Source organism: Dendrobates tinctorius, unplaced genomic scaffold (genome assembly GCF_039654945.1).
Source record: "Dendrobates tinctorius isolate UK_male_01 unplaced genomic scaffold, ASM3965494v1 ptg000025l, whole genome shotgun sequence".
In the NCBI taxonomy this organism is placed as follows: Eukaryota; Metazoa; Chordata; class Amphibia; order Anura; family Dendrobatidae; genus Dendrobates; species Dendrobates tinctorius.
In genome coordinates this window covers 14,217,501-14,241,579 of record NW_027361693.1, presented here as the reverse complement: position 1 = coordinate 14,241,579, position 24,079 = coordinate 14,217,501, and the positions used below count along the sequence as shown (strand labels likewise).

Genomic DNA, 24,079 nt, shown 5'->3' with positions numbered 1-24,079 from the left:
ACATCGTGCTGCACTGGGGGTCGCAGGGAAGCACGCAGGGAGCCCCCTCCCTGCCGATGCTTCTCTAAACCCCCGGTACACTGCAATCATGTTTGAGCGCAGTGTGCCGGGGTTAACATGCCAGGGGTGGTCCGTGACCACCCCTGACACCCCTGACACATAGTGCCAGGTGTCAGCTATGATAATCAGCTGACACCCAGCCGTGATCAGCGGCGCTCCACCTGGGGGCGCCGCTGATCGCTATGATGTACTATCCCATCCATGGGCATTAAGTCCCAGGTCACATGGATGGGATAGTACGTCTAATGTCAGAAAGGGGTTAATCATATAATCAACTGCTCTTTATTAAATTTACATTTAATATTATGCTGAATTAAAGGGTGATCCAAAACCAAAGGTGAATTTCATACTAAATGTCAAATTAATTAAATAATCTAATAACTTTTATAATACTGTATACTTCAATTAAAATTTTTCTACTGTTTCCTCTCTACTCTAACTTCCTGTCTGCTTGATTGCTTTTTTGTTAACTTCCAATGACCTTTCGTTTGAGAATTCCAGTGCATTTTGGGACACTCACATGGGACTTCGTTAGGGTGTCAGAGACTGTGGTCACTGCCACAGCTGCTTTCTCCACCTTGAAATCAAGCACCATCTGTTTAAGAGAGTAAACTAGTCCCTGCCAGGTCATCACTTTTCTTTCAAGCCAGCAAGGGAGCGCACTGTCACTGTGCATTCAAAGGAATATAGCACAGGGAGCTCATATTGAGTATGCATCAGAATTTACAACCTACACATTACCAAGTGAGCAGGACTAGCCTGGCCTCCAAAGCAGACATCACTGATGGCTCCTCATTCCAAAGAAGGCACAGAGGCTGCAACCTCTGCTCCCTGATGATGGCTCATTCAAGTATCCCTGTATGCACTGGTGAATATAAAAAAAATGAGGTTGGAAGTTAAAAAAAATGACAGGAAGTGAGAATGTAGAGAGTACATTAGGGATTTTTTCATTAAAGTATAATAGAAATGTATATTAGATTATTACACTAAATAGATATACATTAAGTATGAAATTCACCTTTGGTTTCGGACAGACTCTTTAAGTTCAGCTGATTGGTTTGGCCTTCCACAGCAGTGTTAGTTTCTCATGTGGCCCCTTGGGGAAATTAATTGTCCACCCCTGCTGTAGTGGAATACTGTCATGCAATGTGGGCATGCAGAGACTAAGGACATATTGACAAGTGGCATTATTTTATAGCGCAGACAAAACTATGGCAAAACTAGGTTTCAAACTTGTGGATTAAGATGCTGATTTTTATTCAAATTTGCAATGTTTATATTGTAGTGTTTGCACGGCAAAGAATTCTGTAGTCGTCTCAGGTAGCATCACATTTATCCTGCAGCTATGAAATTTAGCCTTACATCATAACCATGCAAATTATTGACTGCCCTATAATGCATGAATATTTCATGCCCACCAGAGTGTTATTTCACTCTGCTGCTTAGGCTGGGGTCAGACTTGTGAGAAACTGGGACAAGTCTTGCATGTCAATACCCGGCACTGCCACCGGCACTCGGATCGGAGCGTTCAGCTGCATGTATTTCTATGCAGCTGAGCGCTCCAGTCCAAGTGCTGGCGGCAGTGCCGGGTATTGATGTGCAAGACTCGTCCGAGTTTTTCTCAAATCTGACCCTGGCCTTAGAATGATATCCTAACACATGTGCAGGGGTTATTGTGATACTAAACCCTGTTTAACCCATTAAAAAAACAATTTTTCATACCCTTTTTCCATAACTTTTTCATTGTTTTGTCAAAATAGTTGAGTGGGGAATAATTTTTTGCTAGACAAGTTGTAGTTTTGAATGATACCAGTCACTTCAAGAATAATTTTAAAATAGGGTGAAATAGTGAAAAAGACGCAATTCAGGCATTGTTTTTTAGGTTTTGTTTTTACTGTATACAATATGTGGTAAAAATTACCAAGCAGCACATTTTTTATCAATACAATTACATAAATTCTAAAGATGAGTGGATCAGACATAAATCAAATTTTTCTGCTAAGGCCACAAGCACACATCCAGTATTTGGTAAGTTTTTACCCCAGTGTTTGTAAGCCAAAACCAGGAGTGAGTGAAAAATGCAGAAGTGGTGCAAATGTTTATTTTTTGCTTTTCCTCTGATCGTTCCACTCCTGGTTTTGGCTTACAAATACTGTGGTAAAATAGTCATCAAATACTCAATGTGTGCACATGGCCTTACATGGATTTTCCCAGGAAACTTGATTTGCAGAGAATTTAATGTCCTTTATAATGTTTTGGGTCACTCTAGGGGACACTAGAGCATAATAGTATATTTTATGTCAAACTTAAAAAAAATCCTCATACTCACCTAAATGTTCATCCTTCAGCCCCTGTGCTTTTCACCATTACATGTGCTGTCCTTGTTGCACCTTCTGATTCCCACCAGTCGCAGGTTTTGAAGCGCTTGAAAGGTCAAAATGTCACAATGTCACCTTTTGTGCCATGATCTTGCTCATACATGAGAAAAAAATCAATACATAAAGACATATAATTTAACTATGAATACAAATGGGTCATATATTCAAAAAATGTCTTTTTCCTTCAGCGACAGATCAAATTAAAGCTCTGTGGCTCTGGATTCCCCAGGTATCTGTCTGGAATTTGCTGCTATACTTCCTAGGAGGTCTGCAAAGTCCACATTAGAAGGCTTTGCTATATGCAATGCTAATGCTTACAAACTGGAAATTCTATACAATTATAGTAAAATCACAGCAGTCCGCTCCATTACCTAAAGCACACCATGCTGTCATTATAAGATATGAAAAGGCATATTTTTTCTCACTCATTGTATAGCATTTGTAAAAAAACACTTATTATGGTAAAATGTTTTATTTAACTACATCTATTTCTTGTAATTTTTTTTATATATCATTATTACTGTATTTCGTTATGGAATCCAAAGCGGTATCTTGCAAAAAAGAAGACTGAGAGGAGACTTAATAGCTGTCTACAAATATCTCAAGGGCTGTCACATTGTAGAAGCATCATCTATATACTCATTTGCACAAGGAAAGACTAGAAGCAATGGGATGAAACTGAATGGGAAGAGACAGAGAATAGATATTAGAAAAAACTTTTTGACAGTTAATGAGAGTAACAGGCTGCTACTAGAGGTGGTGAGTTTTCCTTCCATGGAAGTCTTCAAACAGAGACTGGACAGACATCTGTCTGGGATGATTTAGTGAATCCTGCTTTGAGCAGGGGGTTGGACCAGATGACACAGGAGGTCCCTTCCAACTCTACCATTCTATGATTCTGTGATTCTATGATTCTCTGGTATCTTCCCATTTAAATGGTCGTATAGGTCAATTCTAGCATATATGGCATAGCACCTGCTATCATCATCCTTTATGTCATGTTCTTAAAGATTAATGAAATTGGTCATCTATTAGTGAGGAACCTGATGTAGAGAGATGTGGAGACATGTATGTAAGCGCCATAGTGTTTGGCATGGATAAGTGTGTCTATAAAAGAGGTAGTGTTTAGGCATGTTTCAGCAATTTGGTGTGAGACTGTGACTATAATATGACCCATTTGCAGATGTGAGCAAAGTACTCTAGGTTCAACTATAGTTGCACAGAGAATTAGAGATCCACTTGAGATTATCAAGGCTAGAATAAAATGCTTCATGCAATAAGATTCCAGAGCAGGTTGAAAGTCTCCTTGTATGCCCACTGTAAGGCTAGGCAGGTGGTAGAGAACAGAGACTCCTTGCATTGTAGAGAGTGAGGCCTAAGATAGAAGTGCCAATATTATTAGAACTATAGCTACCTAAATTGTAAAACTCTAAAAAGATGTCTGGACCACAATGTATGGAATACCTGAGGGTCTCCTGACTAGAACACAACAACCTTATAGGCATTTTTGAGTCTCTTAAATGTGGTTCAGGAGACCCATTGTCTGTGAGTGCATTATGGTCCATACTCAGACCATGATTCATGGATGTGTGAAACAGCCTTCTAACTAAAGAATTAAAGTGATATTCCATTTTAATGTTTAACCTCATGTTTGTGTGTCTATTTTTAGCTAAATGGTTATACTTGTGTACCTCGTCAAATCTGAATGGCTATGCTTATGTGCAAGCTGAATGGTTATATTTGTCTACCTAAAGATACTTAATGCTTGTGTACTTCATTAAAGCTTAATGGTTGTGCTTGGGGACTTCATTGATAGTCAACAATTATGCTTGTGTACTTTACTGAAGCTGAATGGTTACACTTGTGTACCTCATTGAAGCTGAATAGTTATGCTTTTGAACTTCATCAAATTTGAATGGTTATGTTCAAGTGGTGCATGGAATTGTAACCTTTATAACTAAATTCATAAGGGCCTACCTCATCCTGGCATTATATACGTTTTTCCTATTTCAGTTCTACATTGTGCTTGTTTCTGCCATGGTACAAAAGTTGAGAAGATGAGAAACATGGCATTAGGATCTGTCTTCATGTGTGATAAGTAAGAGGTCTGACTTCTACAAGAACATCACAGACTTTTCACAGTTTTGTCAGATGCAGCACCACTTTTGTTCATACATATGTCTATCTATCTATCTATCTATCTATCCTATATGTATCTATCTATTTGTCTATCCCATATTATATATATATATATATATATATATTTATCTATATCCATTTATCTATTATCTATCTATCTTCCTCCATATCTATCTGTCCATCTTTCTATATTAGGCTTCAATGAGAGATGTAGTTACAGCCATGGACAAAAGTGTTGGCAACCTTGGAATTGTTATAGAAGAAAATGAAGTGTTTCTCCCATAAAATTATTGCAATCAAGCATGTTTTGCTTTACACATGTTTATTTCCTTTATGTGTATTGGAGCAACAAATAAAACAGAAAAAGGGAAATTGCACATCATTTCACATAAAATCCTGAATATGGGCAAAACAAAATTGTTGGCATTCTCAACTTAATATTTGGTTGCACACTTTTTTGAATAAATAACTGAAATAAATTGCTTCCTATAACCATCGACAAGATTCTTATATCTCTAAACTGGACTTTTAGACCACTCTTCTTTTGCGAACTGCTGCAGATCTTTAATATTTGAAGGTTGCTTTCTCCCAACAGCAATTTTAAGACCTCTCCATAGGTGTTCAAAGGGATTTATCTTTGACTTCAGATCTCTCCAGCACTTTGTTCCCATCCATTTATGGGTGCTTCTTAAAGTATGTTTGGTGTCATTGTCCAGCTGGAAGACCTATGACATAGGATGCAACCCAGCTTTCAGAAACTGGGCAATAGATTGCGACCCAAAATCCTTTGGTAATCTTCAGATTTCATTATGCATTGCACACAGCCAAGGTACACAGTTCCAGAGGCAGCAAATCAACCCCAAAACATCTTTGAACCTCCACCATTTTTGACTATAGGTACTATGTTCTTTTTTTAGACCTCACTCCGTTTTTAGTAAACAGTAGAATGATGTGCTTTACCAAAAAGCTCTATCTTGGTCTCATATGTCCACAAAACACTTTTCTAGAAGGACTTTGGCTTACTCTTGTACATTTTGGCACACTGCAGTCTTGCTTTTTTATTTCTGTGTCAGTAGTGGTGTCCTCCTGTGTTCGTCTGCCATAAGGTTTTCTTTAATTAAAATGTTGACAGATAGCTTACCCTGACCCTGATGCATCCAATGCACGAATTTCTTTGGAACTTGATTTGGGTTGCCTTTCCACCATACGGACTATCCTGTCTTGCAGTAATTCTTCAATTGTTCTCTGCCGTCCACATCCATGGAGATTTGTTACAGTGCCATGGGTTATAACATTCTTGATTATGTTGCTCATCATGGAAGAAGGGACATCATGATCTCTAGAGATCAACTTGTAACCTTGAGAATATTGATATTTTTCAACAATTTTGGATCTTAAGTCATCATATAATTCTCTTTTCCTCTTTCTGTTCTCCATGTTTAGTGCAGCACCCATAGAAACACAATGCAAAGATTGTGTCAATTTCTCCTTTTTCATCTGTTTTCACATGTTATTTTCATATTACCCGCAACTGTTACTTTCTATAAGTGAGTTTGATCTAGCATCACATATGATGCTTGAAGCAGAGCTGTTCATCCTCTATTTTGGAAAGGTGGGGGTTTTGTGTGAAATTATGTCCAATTTGCCTTTTTTTCTATTTTTTGTGTGGTTCCAATACACACAGGAAATAAGCATCTGTATAACAAAATGTGTTATTATATTAATTTTCTAGGAGAAATACTTCATTTTCTAGAACAATGTCAAGGATTCCAACACTTTCGGCCATGACTGTGCATGAGTAAAAAGTAATACATGTACAAGGTGCTAAAGGTCGCCCAAGGATCCATTTGCAAAATAAAAAAAATCAATATTTTACTTGACATGATAATTTTCAGGCCATGTTATTTATTTGAATTGAGATCCCAGAGTTTCAAGTAATGCTTTTCATCTACACACTTTCATGAATCAGTTATATCACCTTAAAATTATCCTATTGTCCAGGCTTTGAAATCATTGTACGTAATTGTAAATGTAATGTTTATAAAAATACTTTGGATTTCATGAAATGTACATGGAAATCGCATGTTATCAAAATCTTGCATTTATATTATTTTTCTAAAATTTATATTTTTCTTTTTTGTTACAGGCCTTATATACTGCGACTTGCTCTATTTTCACATCGTCTAGAATACCGGGGCTTGAAAATGTCTTTTTTCTTGAAATCTGTGTGTCAGATAAATATGAAGCTGTGAAATTCAGTATCTGATGAGGAATACATGAAACTGTAAGAGCTAACAGGGACCCCGGTCTCTTTGGAACTGTCAGTTATGAGGGGTGTCTCTCAGCCTTTGTGTTAGTCGATAATCCATCCCCTATTTGGAGAAGAACTTTCTTATATAAAGCAGGTGAGAGGAATAAAATAATTATCTGTACTTCATATTAGGATATGTTATAACTGTATAAGAGGTCACTGATTTTCTCAGAGAGTTAGATTTTATTAGCAGAAACATGGGATCATCTTTACCTACTATACATCAGTTAAATTTGTTCCTGTAGACATTTTTATTTTTCTTAGAATCTTTAACCATTTCATGACAGGGCAATTTCTATTTTTGTGCTTTTGATTTTTCCTCCCCCTCTGTGAGCCAAAATTTATTTATTTTTGAATTGACATAGTTCTATGGGAGGTTTGTTTCTTTTTATGGGAAAAGTTTTAGTTTTAAATGACATCATTGATTTTAAAATACACTGTACTGAAAAATTGGAATAAATTCGGAATGTATTGAAAAAATGTTGGGGGTTTGCTTTTATGGTGTTTAATGTGCAGTAAAAATGACCTGTCACTATTGCCCTTCAGGTCAGCTCAATTGCAGTGATGCCAAAACTAAAAAGATTGTATTAATAGTAATTAAAAAAATCAGAAATGTATAAAAAAAAGCATTTGTGAGGCGCCGGGATTCTCCCGCTGCTGGGGGTGGATCTCAAGCCTTTTCTGGTTCTGTAGTCTCCCATTCAGGCTCAGCTGCTGGGATGACTGCTCAGCACAGACTTTGGTCCCAGCACCTTGCCCCGGTTCGTGCTGCAGGTTTAGTTACTTCTGGCCCTCCAACTAAGCCTATGGTGACTACTAGTTTACATGTGCAGCTCTGCATTCATACTAGTTTACATGTGCAGCTCTGTGCTCTGGAGCCTAAGTCCAGATTTCACCCTACTGAGCATGTCCATGATATGGTGCCTTCCCATTGGTGCTCGGATGTCCGGTGCTCTGGTGATATGGTAGCTTCAGATTGGTCCACAGGCAAGGTCCTGTCTGTCTGGACTTGAGCAATGTATAAAAAGCTCTCAATGGCACACGCCTGTAGAAGTAGTATCATTTCTTGTGTGTTTGGTGTGTTGGTGGCTACTTTACCACCCTGTGTGTACATGTGCCACTAATAGCACTGCGAGTGTTTGACTAGACAGGCAATATAAACATATAAAAGATACGATGTAATAAAAACCAAAATAATTGCTAAAAATATATATCTTTATTGAAGCAAAAAGTTTCTTTCATGTATATAAAAATTAATACAATAAATACCAAAGTTAGCCACAAAGTGGCTCTGCAAATAGCTATCAAGCACAAGTAAATAAGACTAGTAAATAACATGTGAAAGTGAAACTAATTCAAAAGCCATGATACTAAACTTGATTGGAATAAAAAAAAAAAATGCTCAGTGCAAGTAAAAAAAAAATGTGCAATTCACATGAAGAATGTGCAAACACGCAAATAGTTAAATCTATACCTACAAAGTGCAATGTGCAGCAGCGCCAGAGGTCCCAGTCCCTATGTACATTTCGGCATGTATAGCCATCTTCCAGGAAGAAGCGAAACCATATGGGTTATTTATTTTATTATTTTGATAGATCAGATTTAAAGACATAGTGATTACAAATATGTTTCTTTGTTATTTTCTTACTACTTTGTTTTTATTTGTCTGAAAGAAAAGTGATTAGAATATTTATATTTTTTTATTTTATTAATATTTTTAAAAACATTTGTTTAGTCTCATTAGAGGACTTGAACCTACCATCTTCTGATAACTTTTTCTATATACTGCAATACCAGTGAATTGCAGTATATAGGTAAAAATGTAAAATCAGGATTTCCAATAAAGCCCAGCTAGTGGCTGAGCTTCACAGAAGTACTGACATGGTAGGCAAGTAACTTTCAGCAAGCGATTGGTTGCAATAGCAGCCTATCAACACCCCTCACATGACAGCTGTATTTAAGAGGCTAATAGCAGTGATAGAAACTTGGCTCCAATTGCTGCTCTTACAGGCAGAAGCCAAGTATGACATGAGCTCAGCTTTTGAGCTGCTAATATGTCCAAAATTGGAAAGGAGTTAACATGGCCTGAACAAGCAAATGCATTGAACTTATCCAATGATTTTGTAACATTACTGCAAATGTTCTTCTATTTCTTGCTTTGGTGTTGAAGATATTGTGCTCACCAAGTGAAGGTACCACCAAGCACTGTGCCTCAATTGTATTCCTTGACCAAAACACTTTCGTACGAATTAAGGTGAAAGTATTGGCCAATATCCCTGTGACTAGTTGTGAGGAGTAGAAATGTTCTTGGTTGGTAACAAAGTGTTAGCAGGGACGTTGCACCCCTTTCAAACTTACTGTTCCTTGTGGGAACCAAGTTTTTTTCAGTAGAACATTTGGGTTTTGAGGCCATTGAGTTGGGCAATATTATGACCTTATAAAGACCAGGATTATATACTATGAATGGAGCAACTGTAGTGTTACACATAAATAGAATATCATCCCACATAGTTTATTTAACTTGCAATAATACAATACTAGTAGGGAAGTACCAATAGTGCCATATATTTTATTGTATTTTATTGCAGTAGATATGCATTAGATATGTTTTATAAAGATATGTCTACACATTTTGGCAATTCTACCAAATTGCAGTCTAACTGTTAGAATTGAATTAAATCTTTGTATATTCACATCTAAACTGATATATTCTGCCTCATCTTTTACTATAATCACTGATATTCTGTCATAAAAAGCTATTTTGCACCTGAGATTAGTTTTTCCCTGCTGGCACAGCATTGTCTTAACATGATTCTTCCAGCTGAGTCCCATCTGTTTGTTCATAAGTTATGTACTTAACCTGCATCTCCTAATCTGAAATGCTTAAGCTTTAAAGGTAAAAGTTAAAAAATCTCCTTCGAAACAAAGATGTAAATTTGACAATTCAGTGACTTTGGCTCTGAAAGGAAAATAATGAAGCTTTGCAAAAGATTTTTTTTTTTTAAATTCAAATTTTTGCTTCATTATAAATAGTGTTGATCGAATATCTTCAGATAAGCACTGATCCAACAGCTATAGAGCTTTCCGAATAGCTGCCTCTTTAAAATGAACACCTGAATCACTTAAGATATTCAGCTGTTCGGTGCTGCAGCTTCATGTGTCGGACTGTGTGAATGTCACAACACATGCATGAATAGGCTGTTTTCAGGGCTCTCCATGCATGTGCTGTGACTGTCACACAGCCCGGACACATGCAGCTGCAGCGCTGAACAGATGATTATCGGGAGTGCTCCAGGTATCCCGTTTCCTGATGTAGCTATTCAGTAAGCGCTATAGCTATTCGGATAAGGATTTATCCAAAGCTGTTCGATCAACACTTATTATAAACCATAAAAAGATTTAAAAATTGCAGAGTGTCCCAGACCAAATAATATCATCAATTCGTTTATTACTAACATCTAATACCACACCTTTGCTAAACGTCTTCATGGCATGGACAATTTTTTTTTTTATGTGTTTTTAATTTTCCGTCCTTTCTCAAAGGCCCATAATTTTTTTTTTGTAGAAATAGCCATATAAAGTTTTCTATTTGCAGAATAAGTTTTGAAAGATGCAATTCACTTTACATTATAGTTTACAGAAGAATGGCAAAAAAAATCCAAGTGGCATGAAATGGAGAAAAAAATCCAACCTAATCAGTGTTTTTTTATTACCGTAAAGGCATAAAATATTTCCAGAGTTTGAGCAACATTATTTTTAAACCTCATAGCATTTATATTTCTCCATGAGGTTTGTTTATTTGTGCAGTGAGCTATAGTTCTTATATGTTCCATATTGGAGCAGATGCAATATTTTGATTGCTTTATATTGCATTTTTCAGAGAAGATAAAGTGACCAAAATGTGAAAACTGGAGAAATGGTGAAAAAATTAAGAAGAAAAATACAATTTTGCCAATTTTTGGGGGACTTAATTTTTGTTGTGTTTATTGTGTGGTACAACTGATATGGTTCCATGAGTTCAGAACTCAAATCAAACAGTAATAATTTATGTACTTTTCAGTGAATTAAAAAATGGAATTTTGCAAAACAATGGCTTTTTGGAGACTCTTGACTATTTTTATTTTTGATGGCGCAATGCCTGTTGTTTTGTATGTTCATCTGCTGTTTTTGAGTACACTCTCCATTTTGAATAATTTTTTGTGGATTATTTCATGTGTGGTGGAGTTACCAGTAAATGACAAATGTTTGAATTTTTTATCCTTTTGATATCTATTATACAAGCTAAAACTTTAATAGATTGCTATATATTCCATAATAGATTGTTAGTGTATGTGCATAAATTGAGTGTTATTGTATGTGCATCCATTAGAAAATAAATAGCACCTAGTTATATTACATAGTGAAGTTCCAGTTGACAAGAGGCATGCTACTTATCCACGAGTCAAGCGAGTATTTTGTCCTTCTAGCCTAGTGGTCAAGAAACATAATACTGATTCATGGATGTCTCAGAAGGGACTTTACAAATATGGTTTCTATAGGGGTATGTGTAAAAACATCTTTTTCAGATTGGTCCCAGTGAAAAAGCACCCAGAAAATAACCAAAAGAATGACCAAATGCATTACTATATAAATACAACGTGCGGTTCATATGTTCAGGTGTTGGAGTTCGTTTTAACTACGTTAGGTTTTCAACGACAACTTTTTTTAAAAAAAAGTGAGTTGATCAATCTTCAGGCAATTTCTGATCTTAAGATATTATATACTTTACAATAGAAGTCAATAAGAAAGCTCAAAATATGTTTGGACATTATTTTGTGCATGTTACTAGCTATTTTGATTGAAAAATTATAATCGGTTTCTTCATTGCTGTATGGAATTAAAATCAAATTGTCAGTACAAAATATGCAACAAAAAAAGCCTCAGAAACACTCAAATAAACCACTAAACTTCAAAAACATCAAAAAAATTATCAGTAAACAACCAAAAAAGAAATAAAAATACTTAAAAGAGATGTTACAGAAATAAAACTGATATTTCCTGAAGCCTCTTTCCTCTTATAAAGCTCAGCAGGTTTGCCAGCCTGAAAAAACATTGCTTGCACATAACGTTAAGGAGTTAAATTAGAAGATAAATAATATAGTTGATCAGGCACAGAACAAAAGGGAAGGTTGCTAAAGAAGCTCACCTGAGCATATTTCATGGTTGGCATATGGATTGCAATACCTAGGCTAACTGAGGGTTTCTGGGCCCAAATTTACAGCCTTATAGGTGTCTATATGGCTGAATGGTTAGGAGACCAGTGATCATTTCAGGCATTGTAGTCAATTTTGGACTCTGAAATACGCTCATGCTAACTCCGGCTTAGGGTAAAAATCACTTACTGAGGAGGAAATGCATTCAAATGCTTTGCAACTTTTAAAGGCTTAGATTTCAATTCATCAAGACAAGTATTGTTCACATTGGTCTTGATGAGGGAGTGTGCTGGAGTTAGACATTCTGGATTCATTAAAAGGCATATGCATCTTCATTATTCGGGATCGACAGACAAGTGTCATACACCTTTGACTGCACCTTGCCACAAATCCTATGTCAGTAGATGCTAGAGTAAAATTTGTGATGTAGTGAATGAAACCACTCAACATAAATATGTCGCACAGTAGTCACCATGCCCTTGCCCCAGCTGCACCCACTTTGATGGAACTGGGCAAAAGTAATGTGAGAACACTAAAAGTTGGAACGTTTTAGCAAAGTCTCAAGTTACATCAAAATCTTTTGACTTTTCAAAGTCTTTTACACCAGAATTCTGATGGAAAAGTTTTGATGAATTTTGTCCCAAGGGTTCATGTACATATTAGATCAAGAACTAAAGGTTTAAGGATGGTGGCAATGCTGTCAGACTGGAAAGAGCAAAAAAAAGCTGATTTCCATTCAAAATACATTTATCATGGTTGATGATGCTGTCAACTCTATTTGCATTTTTCATTCTTCACTTTCAGGTGCCATCCCTTATCATGAAGCATTTTTTTAAAATCTGTTTACTTCAGTCTGTTTACTGTTATTTCCTGATGTGAAGGTAAAAAGAATGATTAGCATGCTTGTTTATTAATAGTGATGGCATACCCGTGGATGTTCAGATCCATCAAGTTTAGCTGAACAACGAAAAATAGTTCAGTTTCATAGCAAAACGGTACCCGAATTCGAACCTGAACCCCATTAAAAAGAAGGGGTGGAAAGAAAATCCTGTGTTTTCCATGCTGTCACCTGTATGACAGCATGGCAAACATTGGCTCTGATGAGAGCATGAATCAGTGGGCACTTGTGCAATAAATAAATCTATAAAATAAAAAAAATGATGTGGAGTCTCCTCTGTTTTGCTGCAGCCCCCAGCTGTCAGCTTTATATTGACTGGTTATCAAAAATAGAGGGGCCCCACCAAGTTTTTTCAAATTAGTTAATTACAAAGCTGACATCAACCCCACAAATAGTAACCCAATTTCCACCGCACCAGGATAAGTGGCAAGAGCCAGGCAAAGCCCAAGAATTGGTGCATCTAATAGCTGCACCTTTTCTGGGATGGCTTTGGGCTCCTATTTTTAGACTGGGGGGCCAATATCCATAGCCCCTCCTGTTGTGAATTCTCTCTCTGGCTTCCCTCTGGTGATTACTGAAGGTAGTGGAGCTGGTCAGATTCACAGAGGGTTTGTGATCTTCTCTTTCTGGGCTCCCTCTGGTGGTTACTGGAGGTAGTGGAGCTGATCTGAGTGACAGTGGCTTGCCACCTGATAATGAGGAAGACAATTGGAGATCTGGGGTTTCAGATTGTGATTTAAGACAGCCGACTCCCTCTATCCCTGCTGGTGATTTTCTTAGTGTGCCTCCTGAGGTCTGATGTCTCCTGCTCTGTCCCTGTATGTTCAGCTAAGTGGTTCATTTGCTACTCTGTTTGCATTTGATCTGGTTTTGTCTATCTCTGCTTTGTGCGGGACTTGCAGCTCCGGCTGGGGCTGTGCTGAATCGCCGCCCATATGTTAATGCTTGTGCCAGTATGTTTTGTTCCCTGTTAAATTGGCCTCTTTTTGATTTCAGAATATACCAGAGTGCTGATATAGTGGGGGCGAAGTCGTGCGACTTCAGTGTTTTTTTTGCATCAGACGTGTTGGACTTTTGCAGGGTTTTTTGCGTGATTGCAGACAGTGTCTTTCCTTTCCTGTCCTGTCTAGTGAGTGTGGGCCCCATTGATTGCTCAGTCTGTTTTTCTGCCTGCGTTTGTGTTTTCATCTTATCTCACTGACAATATATGTTTGGGGGCTGTCTATTCCTTTGGGGTCTGCTCCAGGGCAGTTTAGATTTCCCTTTTCTTGCTTTAAGCTTATTTAGCTCTCCAGCTGTGCCGAAGCGTCTAGGATCATCGTAGGTACGCTCCACGGCTACTGCTAGTTGTGTGGACAGGATCAGGGGTCTGCAATCCGCTAAGTTACCAACCTCTCTGGTTTTCTGTGGCTTAGCCTGGGCCTGCTATCCTCCTCGGTGACCCATTCAAAACACCCGCCCCAGTCTGAGAATACCAGTCCACTGATGTCTGCTTTAGCTTGGCTGGTTTTAAAAAATGGGGGAGATCCCACTCCATTTATTAAAATTATTTATTAAATAAATTTAAAAAAGGCATGGGGACCCCTCTGTTTTTAATAGCCATGCAAGATAACGTGGACAACTGCAGGCTGCAGCTTTACCTGTGCTGGTTAGTAAGAATAGAGGGGTCTCCATGCCATTTTTTAATATTATTTATTTATTGCACAGGTGCCAACTGATGAATACTCTCATCATCGTATGACTGCTCTCACTGCTATCAGCCGACACCTGTGACCTTTATACAGTCGGTCAGAGCTGTTGCCTCACTTGCTTTCATCTGTTAAGATAATGTGGGAACCTCAGCTGTTATGAATGAGTCACCGGAGGAGGAAAAAACAAAAATACAAGCTAAGTCCAGAAAACCGGAGAGGTTGGTAGCTAGCGGATTGCAGACTCCTGATCATATTCACAACAACTAACAGTAGCCATGGGGTGTTCCTACGGTGGTCCTAGTCACCTCGTTCACAGCCGGAGAACTAAATAAACCTAAAGAAGGAAAGGGGAAATCTAAACTGCCCGAGAGCAGACCCCAAAGCAATAGACAGCCCCCAACATGTATTGACAGTGAAAACAGATGAAAACACAAACACAGACAGAAAAACAGGCTGAGCAAATGATGGGGCCCTCACTAGCTAGATAGGACAGGAAAGAAAAGCAACTGTCTGCAATCACGCAAAAACCCTGCCAAAAATAATGTCCAACACGTCTGACAGAAAAGGCCCTGAAGTCGCTAGACTTCAAAATCACTATATCAGCACTCAGGTATATTCTGAAGACAGAGCAAAGAGATCAACAGATCAGAGACAAAAATGGAGTTCAGCCAGTCCCAACCAGGGCTGGCTGAACACAAACGCTAAGTAAACCAGACAAAATCTCATGGAACAATAGCAGAGCAAAAACTTAGCTTTAGTAGACAGGACTAAACTGGAGGCCAGAGCTCAGAGCAGAGAGGATCACCAGCAACCCAGCAGGGTGTCGGCGGCCTTATATCCACTCAGAGATTCCGGATGTCCAATCACACTCCACCTGTTCAGATGACAGGTTTTTCCCATCCAAATCAATTTCACTACCTCCTTTCACCAGCTGAGGGAGTTCATCGGACATCAAAGGTGAAGGAGAAAATGAGCTCATAACACTCAGCACTCTGACTGGCAGTAACAAACTTACCACCTATAAGAGCCTGTGTTTCTCATGCTGTCATACAAATGTCATCATGGGAAACACCAGATGTTCAGGCTGCCAAACTGAACATTTACATGGACTTCAGGGAGAAGTCTGTGTTCGGGTCCATGCATGGACTCTAGGTGTTTGGTACGGACCCCAAACTTTATCATTCGGGTACACTCATCCCTATCCATTAATTGTGAAGCAAGCAAACAGGCATTTTTGTTTCCTTAGAGCATTGTGTGGGATTAGGAAACACGTCTTCAGTAAAACGTCATCGTCCTTATTACCATCTCCATCTGTTCTCCGCAGCAGAGCTTGTGATTGGAGTAATATTAGACACAGGTTAAAAATAGTGCTCTGTTTAGCAGTTAGATTATTATGAAATAGTAAAATCAGATCAATTTTTAAAGTTTATATTTTATAATATTTACCTAAAACAATATACAGTTCAATCACAGGAGGTTTTTTTTTACTGTCCACATTTTGAACTGCAATCATCTGAGCACAACACTAAACAAAAGCTCTGTACCACTGAGAACCTTATAATCCCATTATTACTTAGATTCCCCTTGATTTCGAGCAACGGATACTTGAAGTCGTGCAGTTTATTATCTTCTCTAGTGCTGTGCAGATCATCAGTCTGTTCCAGCTCCCTTGTGACAGATACATATTGATATATTTTGCTGAAACTCATACTTAGAATAGTAATACAATAACCGCTTTCCTGCAAGTATTTTCATCAGAAATTCTCTATCTTCTTATTGCACGGCATCCACAGACAATCTTATGTGAGAACAGTTCAGCATATTAACGCACCTGTAGCTCAATAACAGTTGAACAGCTGCAGCATGTCTAGAGAGTACGTGTACGTGCTAATTTAGTTTCTTCTAACACGAGTATATCTTTCTTTTTATCAGTATACACATGACACATTTGGAGTGGAGAAGCAGTATACTCTGTGAAGTTGTGCCAAAAGGGAATCTATCTGTGTAACTATGTAAGTACATTGCTCATGTGATTTATATAGATTAAATTTTATATATATATATATATATATATATATATATATATATATATACACACACACTGTATAATTGTACATATATTAAGACATTGAATATGAGGTATTCATTTTGATTGAATACATTTACAAAAATTTGATGTTGCTGTGATAAGGAGTGTGATTGTATGTAAACTGAAACCATGGCTGCTCTCTTACCGAAACAGCACGACATTTGTTAAATGAGTTCATTAACTGTATTTGGTATTGCAACTTATTCACATTTATGTGAATAAAGCAGAGATGTACTTCCAGTCTCCGGCCTATAGACAATAGTGATGCTATAATATGTCAAAGGAGGCTGCCAAGTTTTTCTAATCTCATTCAATATTTTTAAAGAAACTGGACAAAAAACTTTGCAATTTTTTCACAGCATTAGTTTACGTTGATTTGGCTCCTTATTAACAGATGAAGCATGACATGAAAATTACATATCAGATTCTCATTATTTTTGTTATTTGTAGTGCTATGTTCTTTATTACATATCATCCTCTCTTAGTAAATATAAGCTTAAATAAATGCTGATTGAGCATCTTTTCTGATGGAGGAGGCTGAGAGGACTGGTCTTCTGGTCAGATGCTGTTCTATCAGCAGTAATTTTATTTCATCATATCTAACAAGACAAAACTCTATGTAGAAAAGAGAGGGCAATGTAAATGCCAAAATTAATGTGACTACACTAAGAAAGGGATGGTGCGATATATACTAAGAATTTATACTATGTAATAATGGGACTACACTGTACTTAACACGAAAGGATGCCACATAATAAAAAGACCACCCCGTACATAACTAGAATGGATGATGCATAATAAGGATGCCCCTTCTAGTAATAAAGTTCCGCATACTGGGCCCCTTCCTGGGATAATGCCTCTCAACCTGACCTCCTTCTTGATATAATGTCTCCCATTAGGGTCCCTTTCCTGGTATAATGGCCCTCATTCTGAACTCTTATTGGTATGTATGATCCATTGATGTATGCAGGTATACATGTGCCCATCCTTATATATATATGCCCTCCATCCTGGTGCACATGTCCCCCATCCAGTTATGTATGTTCCCCATCTTTGTGCCATATCTAGGAATATATGTGCTGCATCCTTGTATTGTATAATAATATTCCCCATTCTGGTTTAGTGGGCCATATATATATCTAATATATAAAGCTCAAAGTGTGTGTATGTATGTGTGTATGTCCGGGATAGGCATCCGCACCGTCGCAGCTACAGCCACAAAATTTGGCAAAGTCACACGTCTGGACCCCGAGAGCATCCTAAGCTATGTTGTGAGGCAAAATTTTAACCCCGCGCGTTCCAATTCACCAAGCAATTTTGCCCCTGTCTACATAATGGGGAAAAAGTGTGTGCGTATCAAGCCCCGCCCCTCATTATGATGTTTTAATGCCCCTATCTACATAATGGGGAAACAGTGTGTGCGTATCAAGCCCCGCCCCTCATTATGATGTCACAATGGTTGCCATGGCGACGCTGATGTAATCAAACCCCACCGCTCATTATGATGTCATAACGGTTGACTATGGGATGGAGGATGTGTGATGGGTATATGGGCACTGGACTATGGGATGGAGGATATGTATGACAGGTACATGGGCACAGGACTATGGGATGGCGGATATGTATATGGGCACGGGACTATGGAATGGAGGATGCGTGATGGGTATATGGGCACTGGACTATGGGATGGAGAATATGTATGATGGGTATATGGGCATGGGGCTATGGGATGGAGGATGTGTGATGGGTATATGGGCACGGGACTATGGGATGGAGGATATGTATGATGGGTATGTGGGGAGGAGGACCCCCATACAGTGATTGGGCTGGAACCAGGGGGACCGCCATCAGGGTTGTTGAAGAAACCACATCAGGGGGATTACAAAGGGAGACATGCGACTGAAGTTGTCAGGGCAACAGGGGGCGGGGCGAGGGTAAAAGGAGCAGGGGACGCGCTGAGGTGGCAGTTGGAAGAGAGCCTGACAGGAGAGAGAGAGCCGTGTGGCAGGGGGAGGACTGTGGCAACTGACGGTGTGGGGAAGGGAGACAGGCAGGAGACTGTCAAAGGAAAATTTGAGACTGTCCGAAGAGCGGCGCATAAGAGACTCTTCCCGGGAGTCCCTCCCCGGATACATACAGATAAATTGATGCCCGCTGATTCCCTCCGTGCTGTGACAGGACCGGGATCTCAGGCAACCGCTGCGACGAGACAGCAATCCGGTATAGTGGCCAGGACACTGCCCCCCTGTCTTCTCCCACAGCTGCGACCCCGTCATTACCGACATCAGGGGACGCCACCTCGCTATAGGCGGCCGCAGAGCCCCTGTCCCGCTTACTGAGGGGACACTGAGCAGAGTTTGTTAAGATTTTATGTTTTTGGACTGCGTCATGACCTGGCTGGGGGACGAGCGCCTTTAAACGGACGCCTGGGAGATTTATCCCCCCGAACAGTTTCTTCAGGGCCTATTGCGCCCCACCATTCCAGCTTCTTCAGGGCCCATTGCGCCCCACCGTTCAGTTTCTTCAGGGCCTGTTGCGCCCCAACGTTCCAGTTTCTTCAGGGCCCGTTGTGCCCCACCGTCCAGTCTCTTCAGGGCCTGCTGCGCCCCATCGTTCCGGTTCCTTCAGGGCCTGCTGCGCCCCACCGTTTTGGTTTCTTCAGGGCCGGACGAGCCCAAGTCCTTCCGTGAAATCTTGGATTACAAGGCAGCCACATCTGCAATCCCTGAGTGTTCGTGGACTCGAGCGACGCCCGGGAGGCTAAGTGTATTATAGAGTATAAGGACCCTTTTTGTTTTGAATGTTTGTTTTACGAGTCCCTGCGAGGACAAATAGGTGTTTCCCCTTTTGTTTCATTGAAGCAGTTTAGCCCTTGCGGCTTTAAACTTATAAAAGTATATTTCACCCCACATTCAGTCTCGTGTCTCGTCACTGCATCCTGTGAGCCTGCTCGAACCCTACACTTGGCGTAGTCGGCAGGATCGCCGCCGCTAATACGCTATCTTCTGCGGCAGGCCTGCAACTGAAGGACTGAGGAAAACTTGGACTGCTCTATTTCGGATTATAAACACCTGTGGACTAAAAATTACTGACCTGTGGATTACAAATTGGGACGCTGTGTCGGATCTGTGTTGCTTGCAGAGGATCCAAGGCAGTAGCTGATTCTGCCCAAGATGGCGGTATTACTTCAGCGCAGAGGAGAGGTCCGGGTGTTTGCAGTTGTTCAGAATGGACTGGGACCCCCTCCAACGTACCCCAAAAGGAAGCAATATATGCCCGGAGACCGACGTTTCCATATATTGGACCCTGGCAGATGGATGGAAAGGTCTGCCAACGCCCCACCCAGCAGGAGGAGTGGCACAGAAGAAAAACTTGGCTGCGGCTGTCTGACGCCATTCGAGTGCTGCCCAACGGACGGTATGAGATGCTGCGGGTGTCGGGGCATCGGCCGCCTAGAGTGGCAATGGCGGCGAGAGATGGAGCTGCACCAGAAGTCATCTTCAGATTTACGGGCAGGCAGCGGGATGCTGAGCCGGGGAGCGGAGCCTGAGGGGAGTCAGCGAGAACGGCTGCCACCAATACCAGCAGAGGACTTCTCAGCGGAGCCCCCGAGTCCGGAGGGAAGGCCCGCAGGACAGTGGAGCAAGGAACGGAGGCTGCGGGGGAAACTGCGTGATGATGGAACGGAGGCCGCAGCGCCAGGGAAGGTGAGAGTACCCCCGGCCCTACCAGTGCCTCCGCAAGCGGCCCCCACCATTCTGCTGCAGCACGCGGCCCCCTGCGCACCGGAAGGCCTAGTTACCACGGGCCCCGTGGTGTATGCAGAGCTGAGCGAGGTCCCCGCTCATGTCCCCGAACTACCCCGCCCAGAGTCACCAGTGCAGAGCTCACCCAAAGAAGACGCTGCTGCGCTTTCCATGCTAATAGCAGCTGCATCGTTGAAATCGGCCGTTACTCCAGCTCCGTTGGAAGTAGTGGATGCGGCCTGTCCTGAGGCCGCGGTTATGCCGCTGCTGGAGTCGGCTGCGGCCAACTTAGCGGGCCCTGTGATTCCAGCCCCCGAGGACCCGGTTGTCCCCATTTGCCACCTGACCCCAGCGGCTGCTGGGCCGCAGAAATCTTCAGCCGTTTCTGTCTTGCGGTCTTTTTCAGCGGAGTCCCGCCCACCGGACTCCAGGGCCCGTGCTGTTCCCTCCGTGTGGGAAGCGGAGGTGATCAGGAAGAAAAAGGCCCGGGAGCAGGAAGTGTGGAACCTGCTCCACACTCAAGGAGAGGCCGTCATGGAAAAGAAGAGGACTTGAATGGACACCCTCAGTATCCCCGTGGAGCCCTCACCTCTGTCCATTGAGAGTGGTATAGACTGTCAGGAGTTCGATGCACCGTTGTGCAGATTATAAGGACAGTTGCATTTAGAAAAAAGTTTTGTTGTTGTTTAACTGATGCAACTATTTTCTCTCTCTTTCTTTCTTCTTTCTATGTTCTTTATATACGAAAATATGTTTACCTGACAGAACGGGGATACGGAAAAGTGGAGGAGTGTCCAGGTCCAAGGAAGGGGGGGAGGAAGAAAGAGGAAATGCAATGTTATGTTATATTTTGGTTTTAAAAGTAAGAGAAAATGAAAAAAAAAAAATTATAAAAAAAATGGGTACTTGTGCTATTATAAAGTTGTATGATGTATAATATGCAAAGTAAAATGCAACAGGTCCGGGTTAAGGGAAGGTCTGCGGGACCAAAGGAAAGTGTGAGATCCGGTAGGGATCTAAGAGTTGAGGTCTGGGAGACCGGGACGCCGACCATGACATGTAATTGAAAGAAGGAAAATGAATGGGAAGATGTGAGAAAGACAGCCGTCCTAGGTCAGGTCCCCCGACACCACGGACACCCCTGAAGAAGGAAAGGCGGGCGCCGGCAATGATCTGGTAGGTGAGTGGCCTCGATCATGGCGTACCGGATAGTGAAAGGTAACAGTAGGGGAGAGTAGGGGAAAGATACACGCCGTAGAGAGAATACGGGTGTACCTTGCCCAATGTGAAAGACGTTGTCATGTGGCGTGCGCGCTGGTGAGTAGCAGTAGGCTGCTCAGAGCATAGTGCTCCCAGTATAGTTCGGCCCCCGCAGATAGTGGGCTTGGCTCAACTTCTGGTCCGACAACAGAATGTAGGTGTAGATTCAGAACGACGAAGGCAGGGATGACGATTGTCGAGGACGACAATGGACAAAGGAAGGGGGAGTGTAGGGAAGGTGACCTGACGGACGGACGGACTAGTCAGAGTGAAGAAAGATAGGTTTGCACAGTGTAGGTAGGAGACAGTGATTACAGTGGGGAAACAACTAGGAAAGTGTAGTGGACGTGCAGTACCTTGGGATGACCATTAGATGGCAGGGTGGAGTGTGAGCAAAGGACTTTACAGCAGCTTAGGGCTTTAGAAACCGTTGGTCATGGGGGGCGTGGTGACAGTTAGTGACAGTTTCAAGGAACCGGGGAAGTTATAAATACTGAGGGAGGGTTCCAGAAGGTTCCAGTCCCCAGGGGGAGCCCAGGTGACAGGAGGACTTCTCCAGTCTGTGTGCCCTGAGGAGAATCCGACCAAGGGGACTGAGGAGAGGAAACGTCAGGGGGTGGTCCTGACAGGGAAGGACCGCAGCAGAGACAAGGCTCTGGGTGGAAGACACCGTATGTGTTACGACGAAACTGACCAGTAAAGTGCTGTTGGTGTACGGGCCTAAGGCGGCCACAGTAACCGAGCTGTCAGGATTGTCACAGTGTGAGACGGGACGTGACGTATAAATACGTCCCTAGTGTAACATACGGTGTTGGAGCGGCCCTGAACACGGAGGGCAGAGAGAGATATCGCGGTGTACCGCGAGGACCGTCAGTCGGACGGTGAGCAATAAACTTGGACCTGTTGCACCCAGAATCTGCCTCATCGTGTCTCTGTATCATCTCTGCGCGGTATAAAAGTAGGACCACCCCCCCAGCTCGGCACCCCACCACCTGCCGACTACGCCAAATGTAGTGTCGGTGGTGGGGTGCCGAGCTGGGGGGGGTGGTCCTACTTTTATACCGCGCAGAGATGATACAGAGACACGATGAGGCAGATTCTGGGTGCAACAGGTCCAAGTTTATTGCTCACCGTCCGACTGACGGTCCTCGCGGTACACCGCGATATCTCTCTCTGCCCTCCGTGTTCAGGGCCGCTCCAACACCGTATGTTACACTAGGGACGTATTTATACGTCACGTCCCGTCTCACACTGTGACAATCCTGACAGCTCGGTTACTGTGGCCGCCTTAGGCCCGTACACCAAAAGCACTTTACTGGTCAGTTTCGTCGTAACACATACGGTGTCTTCCACCCAGAGCCTTGTCTCTGCTGCGGTCCTTCCCTGTCAGGACCACCCCCTGACGTTTCCTCTCCTCAGTCCCCTTGGTCGGATTCTCCTCAGGGCACACAGACTGGAGAAGTCCTCCTGTCACCTGGGCTCCCCCTGGGGACTGGAACCTTCTGGAACCCTCCCTCAGTATTTATAACTTCCCCGGTTCCTTGAAACTGTCACTAACTGTCACCACGCCCCCCATGACCAACGGTTTCTAAAGCCCTAAGCTGCTGTAAAGTCCTTTGCTCACACTCCACCCTGCCATCTAATGGTCATCCCAAGGTACTGCACGTCCACTACACTTTCCTAGTTGTTTCCCCACTGTAATCACTGTCTCCTACCTACACTGTGCAAACCTATCTTTCTTCACTCTGACTAGTCCGTCCGTCCGTCAGGTCACCTTCCCTACAGGTACATGGGCAAAGGAATATGGGATGGTGGATATGTATATGGGCACGGGACTATGGGATGGAGGATGCGTAATGGGTATATGGGCACTGGACTATGGGATGGAGAATATGTATGATGGGTATATGGGCATGGGACTATGGGATGGAGGATGTGTGATGGGTATATGGGCACGGGCCTATGGGATGGAGGATATGTATGATGGGTATATGGGCACGGGCCTATGGGATGGAGGATATGTATGATGGGTATATGCAGCGTCGGACTGGCCCACGGAAGAACCGGTGGATTCTCCGGTGGGCCCTGGCATCTGGTGGGCCCTGGCACCTGCAGGCATACAGGGCCAGCAGTTGCCTAGGGCCCCCGCTGCTCCAGGGGCCCCCAGCCAGTGGTGTGTCGCACACCATGCAGCTGCTATGGGGGCCCCTGCCAGCGGAGCAGCAGCGGGTGTCAGGAGGCAGGAGCCCTTGTCCCCGCTGCTAAAGAGAAATGAATATTCACTGCGAAGCAGTGAATATCATTTCAGGTCTCCA

The 24,079-nt window shown here is 41.9% G+C and overlaps 1 protein-coding gene across 2 annotated transcripts in view; it reads left to right on the top strand.

The window, feature by feature from the left end:
- LOC141084627 (cadherin-12-like) overlaps positions 1–24,079 on the top strand; it is a 1,440,185-nt gene that overhangs the window by 865,664 nt on the left and 550,442 nt on the right. For both annotated transcript variants that reach the window (XM_073569451.1, XM_073569452.1), the window contains 2 exons: positions 6,724–6,982; positions 16,602–16,681. The gene's annotated coding sequence lies outside the window, so the exon portion shown is untranslated. The remainder of the gene's footprint in view (positions 1–6,723; positions 6,983–16,601; positions 16,682–24,079) is intronic.